At 36.1% G+C, this 7,876-nt stretch overlaps 1 protein-coding gene and 1 non-coding gene across 4 annotated transcripts in view; both read left to right on the top strand.

Annotated features, from left to right (window-relative positions):
* The window catches only part of LOC106876578 (uncharacterized), a 90,010-nt gene that overhangs the window by 18,493 nt on the left and 63,641 nt on the right, over positions 1 to 7,876 (top strand). The window contains exon 2 of one of the 3 annotated variants that reach the window (XM_052972751.1): positions 4,602 to 4,730. The exons of the other annotated variants lie outside the window; for them this stretch is intronic. The gene's annotated coding sequence lies outside the window, so the exon portion shown is untranslated. The remainder of the gene's footprint in view (positions 1 to 4,601; positions 4,731 to 7,876) is intronic. 3 annotated transcript variants of the gene reach the window in all.
* Positions 6,818 to 6,921, top strand: LOC128249456 (U6 spliceosomal RNA). Its single transcript, XR_008265576.1, has one exon. It is a non-coding gene; the product is annotated as a U6 spliceosomal RNA (small nuclear RNA).

The following is a 7,876-nucleotide window of genomic DNA, read 5'->3' as shown; positions in this document are numbered from 1 at the left end:
CTCTTTCTCTCTCTCATACACACATACACACACAGAGTTTAATTAGAAGATATATTAGAATGCGTTGCTAAATGCGAAATCTATATCACTTTATGGCCACACAGGAGAATTTTGTTTCCAATCACAAAAGTAGATGAATTAATTCCACAAAAACAGTGATCAAAATAATTAGCAAGAAAGCTTTAAGCAAAGTTCACAGTAATAACAGAAAGCCGACAAGCCATCAGCAATGGGAAAAAACAGTTGAGTAATTAGCTTATTAAATATATATAATAAATACGACTCCAAGTTTACACAATACGATAATGTCAAATTTTATCTGTTTATCTCAACTTGCACTCACTAATGTCCGAGATTTCACTAGAGTTTATAACATTATAGATAATAATAGCATAGATATCATTATGCACGCTAGACTTTTCACTTCGATGTAGATTCTGCTTGGGTTAAAAAAATCAAACCCCACATGTTCCTTCAACGTTAATATGATGTAGTTTGACACATCATATCTTGTTCACTTTCATATCCGAGGGGTACTCAGCAAGAAATTTACCACAATAAATGTCAGATTGACAGTATCTCAGTATTCAAATCCATATATTTAATATCTCAATGTGTAAATAGATATATTAAATACCTTTTGAAAAAACTTCGTTAATATTTTCAAAAATCTCGGCCTAAAAGTAACTATCACTACTAACCTTAGTATTACTAACTTTCAGTTACCTTTCAGTTAATCAGAGACAAACTCCAGCCTTGTGGTAAACTGAGTGAAAAATATAAGTTTGCAGAGACTGCTGCTATCTAACCATAATTTCAAAAACCCGATTAATAATATTCTTAGAAGGGTTTCCAAACTGTCATCAAACATATTAATCTTAAATAAAGTAACTATTTATAATATAAAATAATTCATTAGCCACTGGATTGCTCCGTCATCTAATATTAAGAAGGGATGCGAAATATCTAGTTTATAACTCCGTTTTTGAGCGTTAAATGTAAAAACTTCCTTGCCCTATAAGATAACCTTTTCCCAACACCGATATAATAAAATATTTAATATAAAAAGTTTACAACTATGTCACAGCAGTATCACTCAATGTGAAAAACACATAAACCCACAAAATTAATTGTGGTTAACTGCACATACAGAAAATTAAACTTAACCCTCCTTAATCGGATATACAATACTGAAGTGATTATGTATGAAGCAAAAGTTACTTCCAATTAAACAGAGTTTAATATAGCGCGTAAAAAACTATACAGATATGGTGAAAATTAAATGTAAGTGACCGTGCTTCTTTCTCCTGATGTATAGAAAAGAGAATATAACACCATTATTCAATTACATAAGTAGCTTGAAAAAATATAACACTGATTTTGACACCATATATAAAGGGAACAAAATAATGCTATGAAGAACCTATTACTGAAAAATATTAACAATTCTACAAATTATCTAAGTACAAGAGCAGAAACAATTTTGATGACATTCTACAATATTGGAAGAATATACTATCAGAAGAGTTAGATGTTTCAACAGTGAACGATGTCTTATTCCTCTCACCCATTATTAATTTTATAACGACTAATGCACGCACGCATGCGTTCTAGTTCAAATCCCGCCGAGTCCACTTCTGCTTTATTACTTTCAGTATCGGTAACTAAGTATTAAAGTGCTTTTGCAACCTTTACTCCAGCAGTTACATCCTGGGTGAGATGTTGGAGTGAGAGTAGAATGCAGATACACTCAGTTGTGTGTGAGAGCATTGTGCATGGTGATACGACATACTCGATTGTACACATACAAACATATATGCATGCATACATACAAATACAAAAACATATATGTGTATATATATATATATATATATATATATATATATCGGATTGAATGGTACTGCCCAGGTGTCGAAACCATAGTGATATCCGTGAGGCAGCTGATGATGGAAGTATGTTGGTTTGTTAGTATGGCCGTTATTGTATGTGCAGAATATATATATATATCAACTAGATGTCTTATAAAACTATTCCGCACATACAATAATGGGCATACCAACAATCCAACATACCTCCATCATCAGCTGCCCCACGGATATCACTATGGTTTCGACACCTGGGCAGTACCATTCAATCGGCGATATCAATACCACTAAAATAAGTGTTGTTTGGGAACAAACATCCCATATATATCACTACATTCATTCCATCTTAATTCTAGGGAAGATTAAGCACTAACATTATCAATTAAGCTACAACAAAGAAACACATTTACCCTATGTACAAAAACAGTGTCGGTAATTAAGTTCAATAGTAAACCTATAACTAACTCCTAAATTATCTAACTAAATAGCAACCTAGCCCTTGAAGTTCATGCAGATAATATTCCCATCAGTCTTCCACAGAAAGCTTTTATATTCTATGGAAACAGATTTTTACTGTACTATATTGAAAAATATTGTAGCATTTTTCTGAGAAAGCACTGTGCGGCCCAGAGCTTGTCGAATCAAGATATGTATTAAGCGGATATTACATTCTCTCTAGCACACTACACTCATCTTAAGTAACCTTTTAATCCGTCTATTATTCGAATTCATTCACCCTCTTTCCGCCTTAATTTTTTTTCTATCTATATTTAACTTGTTTCATGAAATTTACTCTTCTTTGTGTTCACACTTCTAATAAGCACAAAGATTCCGTGGTGTACAGTTGTACCTATAAATTCGTTCATTATCTGAAACTGATTTTCTTTTGTATACCAAAATATCATCTGACGGTAATTCCTTTTAGATCGGATAATATCTGCCTCAAAATACATATATCAAATCAGGTCGATGTAGCCTATAGTTTGCACATTTATTTTTGTCTAATACTTAATTTAGAGTGGACTAAGTTTGACACGATAGTGCAGCTACAGTGTGAAAATAACCATCACGTGCAATTAATCCCAATCTCCAGTTTTCGTTATTCCAAGGCTTAAGCAACCTTATGGTTTACAGTGTAAATTATGGTGTAAACTGTAAACTATGGTGTAAACTTTTCACTATAATTTCAAGTAAAAGTAACAATCTAAGGCAGAAGCTTGTGCTTCGGTGACGCGAGTGTTTACAAACTCTCGTATGATGTTAAACAGTTTCAGACTTACGCTATGCATTTTCTTTGAAATATGACGAAGGCAATGATGAAGGGGTGTATCCATTAATAATCCTCTGGTAACAGAGTACTCCTACCAAGCTAGCTAGATATCTTTTCGACCTACTTGCTTTCACCATTAGACTGCGCGCATGCTTGGGCGCCGCCTTTAAGAATTTTAGTCGAACGAATCGACTCTAGTTTTATTGATTTTTTTTAGCCTAGTACTTATTCTGTCGTGCTCTTTAGCCGAACCACTAAGTATCGAGAACATAAACGCACCAACACCAGTTGTCAAGCGGTGGTGGCAGTGGTGGTGGGGACAAACAGACACAAACGCGCGCATACGCACACACATACTTCTTTCAGTTTCCGTCGACCCGTGGCTATAGCAGAAGACCGTTGCCTAACGTGTCACGCAGGGGGACTAAACTCGGAACTTCTTACTACACAGCCTCGCCTATAGACGTTAAAAATTTTGAAGCTAGTGATCAATGATTATGACCATATAGATATCACAATTGTTTGAGAAATAAGATTACCAATGATGAAGTTAGCAATACACATACACACGTACTCACGCGCGCGCGCACACAAGGAAATTGTTTTGACGGTCACTGTTCTGGAATACGCGTGGTTTTAAGAATGGAAATTCCATGCATGCTCATAGATAAAAAAAAGTTTCTCGGCATTGTGTTGAGGATTGTAGGTGGTAGATGGTAGATGGTTTGCACCTTTTAAAGTTAATGGGGTGAAAAGGTGAGCAATTTCAAACACTTATTATAGCGGTCCTTCAGCTTTTCTAAGCCCTGTAAAAGAACCTGGAAGATTGGGCCTCCAGCCAGGTCTTTCGCGATACTCTTAAAGCCAGGGACTTTTCAGCATCCTCTCGTGTGTGCGTGTGTATTTATATCGATACATATTTTCTTTTGTTTTTTATTTATTTAAATTCTTCCTCTGAGAAAGGAACTGGTTTCTAACAAAGACTGTTTCATCGTTGAAATCTAGACAATGAAAACACTATCGCATTTTAAACCTGAGAAAAGTTTTGCATATTTTTCCTGTTCCATTTACTGATTGTATTCGTAATATGCGAGTTAGCTGGTTGATTTCTTTTACTGAAAGCCCTAGCTTATCCCAATTATCACTGACATTTACTCACAAAACCAAGTGCACTAATTATCATTGGTATATTGGTATAAATGGGTATAAAAGCTGGAGGTTTCGAAGCAGTTGTGTGCGTGTGCGTGTGTGTGTGTGTGTGTGTGTGTGTGTGTGTGTGTGTGTGTGTAGTGGATGATTCTGTTAAAATGTTTACCGGCTTCGACAAACATTATTCCACAAGCTTTTGACAATTTATTACATATAATGACATATATATATAGGGAATCATGCTCATGAAATGAACCCCTTACAATTAGAATACTGATTTTTGCACTAATCCTTCAATTTTTTAAAATCTTTTGTAGATATGTCATTCTGTGGAATTTTCCCGTGTAGTTGTAGTACAAACTTGCTTGCATTTTCCTAAACTAAACTACCAAAATGTAAACATGACTTCACGAAGTAAAAATACTAGGATATCGGTTCGTTGACAGGTAGGAATGCTTTGCTTCTGTTTATGTCATGGTTTGGGGGCTTTTTAAATTGATTAACGACTCTGTGTCCACTTATTCTTATGCATTTGTACTCCATCAGATGATGTATAATCACTTTTTATTTTAGTTTTTGTTATTTATAATCAAAAAGTTTTCAAAAATTGTTTAAACGTTACTTTCACTAAGGAATGCTGTTGTCAGCAAAGTGGTATGGGTCTAGATATGTGTCTGTATGCATATTATGGAGAACTGGAGAGCTTACAGTAGCTTTTAGAGACCTGAATTTACTAAAGTTTGATATTTGTTCTATTCAGAGTTAACTTTACTACTTTGTTTACTTATGCTGCATTCCCGCAGCTAGATGTGAGAAAAAGGTTCACACGACCCACCTCCCGACCGATACAAATATAATTACTGATTTCAAATTTTTGGCACAGGGCCAGCAATTTAGGGGAAGCGGGTAAGTCGATTACACCAACCGCAATGCTTAACTGGTACTTATTTTATCGACCCCGAAAGGACGAAAGGCAAAATCGACCGCGGCGGAGTTACTGAGATATGACCTTCATTATTTTCTAACCAAATGATTTTTCTGAAATTTTTTGAAATAGCTAATTGTGTGCTATTTGGACATTTATGTTTAGATTGTTACAACACTTCTACGATCTCTACACCGTTTAGCGCTTCTCTGACTGCGATTGTTTTTTCGTCTGTTTTATTCGTTACTAACTTTTCCACGTGTTTTGTCATTCCGGTCACTCACCTTCTGTTAGCAATCTTTTTCACCCGGTTACCCTTTCCTCCCTATTCTTCGTGTAGCTATCTCTCTAAAATAGCTAGATTTATAATGTACAACATTGATTTCTATTTAATAATTGCATTAATCACAAAGAGGAACATTGATTTTGCAACAGTCATGTGTTGTATCTGATATGTTGGGATGGATCTCAATTCACGCGAAGTCGTGATTGGTTACATTTTATCACGTGGGTGACATTCTAGCGAATCGCGACATCGGGTGTAGTGATTTGACTGCTGAATATTTCTACTGCAAAGTAAAGAAGGTAATTTGTTCATTTTTCCCGCTAGCCGCCAAGACCTTCGTGGCCCTGCACTGTTCCTACTAGAACATGCGATCATTGCTATTAGGTTTTATGAGTGACTTCTGCCTTGTAGAAATCAGTAATAACTAAATATGCAGAAAATGCTGTAAATATTATATAACTATATACGACAAATAATATATAGTTTATACAAATCATTTAACATTATAGGATATAAGACAAAAAAAGAGAAACATATATAGGCGCAGGCATGGCTGCGTAGTTAAGAAGCTTCCTTTGCAACCACGAGGTTTCGGGCTCAATACTGCAGTACGGTACCATGAGCAAATGTTTTACGATAACCCACGGCCGACCAATGCTTTCTTGAGAATGAGAATGCTGTGTGTGTGTATGTGTGCGTGCGCATGTGCATGCGCGCAAGAGCCTTTGTGTCTATGTGTGTACTCCACAACTTAGAGGTTCGACAAGAGAGACCGATAGAATAAGTACCAGACTTTAAAATAAGTACTGAATACGATTTGTTCGACTAAAACCCATCAAGGTTTCGACTAAAAACCTTCACGGTATGACCGCAGTGTGTATGTGTGTACGTGCCTTTATGTCTATGTTTATCCCCCACACCTTAGAGATTCGATCACAGAGACCAATAAATAAGTACCAGGCTTTAAAATAATTACTGAGGTCGATTTGTTCGACTAAAACCCTTCGAGATGATACCCCAGTATGTCCACAGTTCAATGACTCAAACAAGTAAAGGATAAAAGATTTAAGATTGCCCTAAATTGTTAATTTCACTGAATAGTGGTAGATGAGAGATGAGTTGCGTGTAGTGGAAGTGAGGTTAGAGGTCGTGGCGATAATTTGTGATTATGAGTCAGTAGATCTATGACACCTGGTTCTTGCTCGCAAAAGTTTGAGGCAACTGAACAAGTACCAGGCTTTTAAAAAACTAAGTACTATCGTCAATCCATTCGACTGAGGTGGGACTAAATCAATTGTTACCGGATCATCAATACCATTTCAGTACTTCCTTCGGCAGTACATACACAAAAATTGGAACGATACAGAGATTAGCATGGTCTCTGCGCAAGGATGGCACGCAAATTTGTGAAGCATTCCTTATTTTTCAAGGCGCAGGCGTGGCTGTGTGGTAAGAAGCTTCCGTGCTCAGTCCCACTACATGGTATCTTAGACAAGTGTCTTCTACTATAGCCTCAGTTCGACCAAAGCTTTGTGAGCGGATTTAGTAGACGAAAACTCAAAGAAGCCCATTGTATATATATATATATATATATGTATGCATGCGTGTATGTCTTTGTGTTTGTCCCCCACCACGACTTGACAACTGGTGCCAGTGTGTTTTCGTCTCCATGACGTTAGTGGTTTGGCAAAAGAAAACGTTAGTATAAGTACTGGGGTCAATTCATTCTTCAAGGTGGTGCCCCAGTATGACCGCAGTTTAATGATTGAAACAAGTAAAAGATAAAGATGCTGAGAGACATTTCCTTGGAATAGTGATAATGCACCGGTAACTAGTGCACTACATCTTTCAAAACACGCTAATACGGTGACCTTATAACCATTAACTTTAAAAGGCGCCTATCTACGTTCAGCACAACGCAGAAAATGTTTCCTAGTAAACTTGCTACGAAGTATGGCGGCTTCGTTTAGAAAAGTGAAAATTGAACTCAGAACGTAAAGAGCGGGAATAAATATCAGAAGGAATTTTATGTTTAACAATTCTATTAATCCACTGCTGTTTAATAATAATTTCGAGACAAGGCCAACCATTTTGAGAGTGAGGTTAGTCGACGTCATTGAATCCAATACTTGACTGGTAATTTATTTTTAGACCCTCAGAGATGAAAGACAAAGTTGACTTTGGCGTAATCTGAATCCACAAATTATTGTTTTTTGTTTTGGTTTTTTTTTTTAGACGCTTTAATGATTCCGCAAGATCACCGTCTTTTATAATAATTCCTAACACAGGAAGGATCTTAGTCGATTTTATTGATTCCGTACATACCTCTGTACACACATACATACACACACACACGTGTGTGTATAATATATATATATATA

The sequence above is a fragment of the Octopus bimaculoides genome, chromosome 14, assembly GCF_001194135.2.
Source record: "Octopus bimaculoides isolate UCB-OBI-ISO-001 chromosome 14, ASM119413v2, whole genome shotgun sequence".
Classification (NCBI taxonomy): domain Eukaryota; kingdom Metazoa; phylum Mollusca; class Cephalopoda; order Octopoda; family Octopodidae; genus Octopus; species Octopus bimaculoides.
Note: the sequence above shows the minus strand (reverse complement) of the source record. Positions and strands in the feature narration are given on the sequence as shown.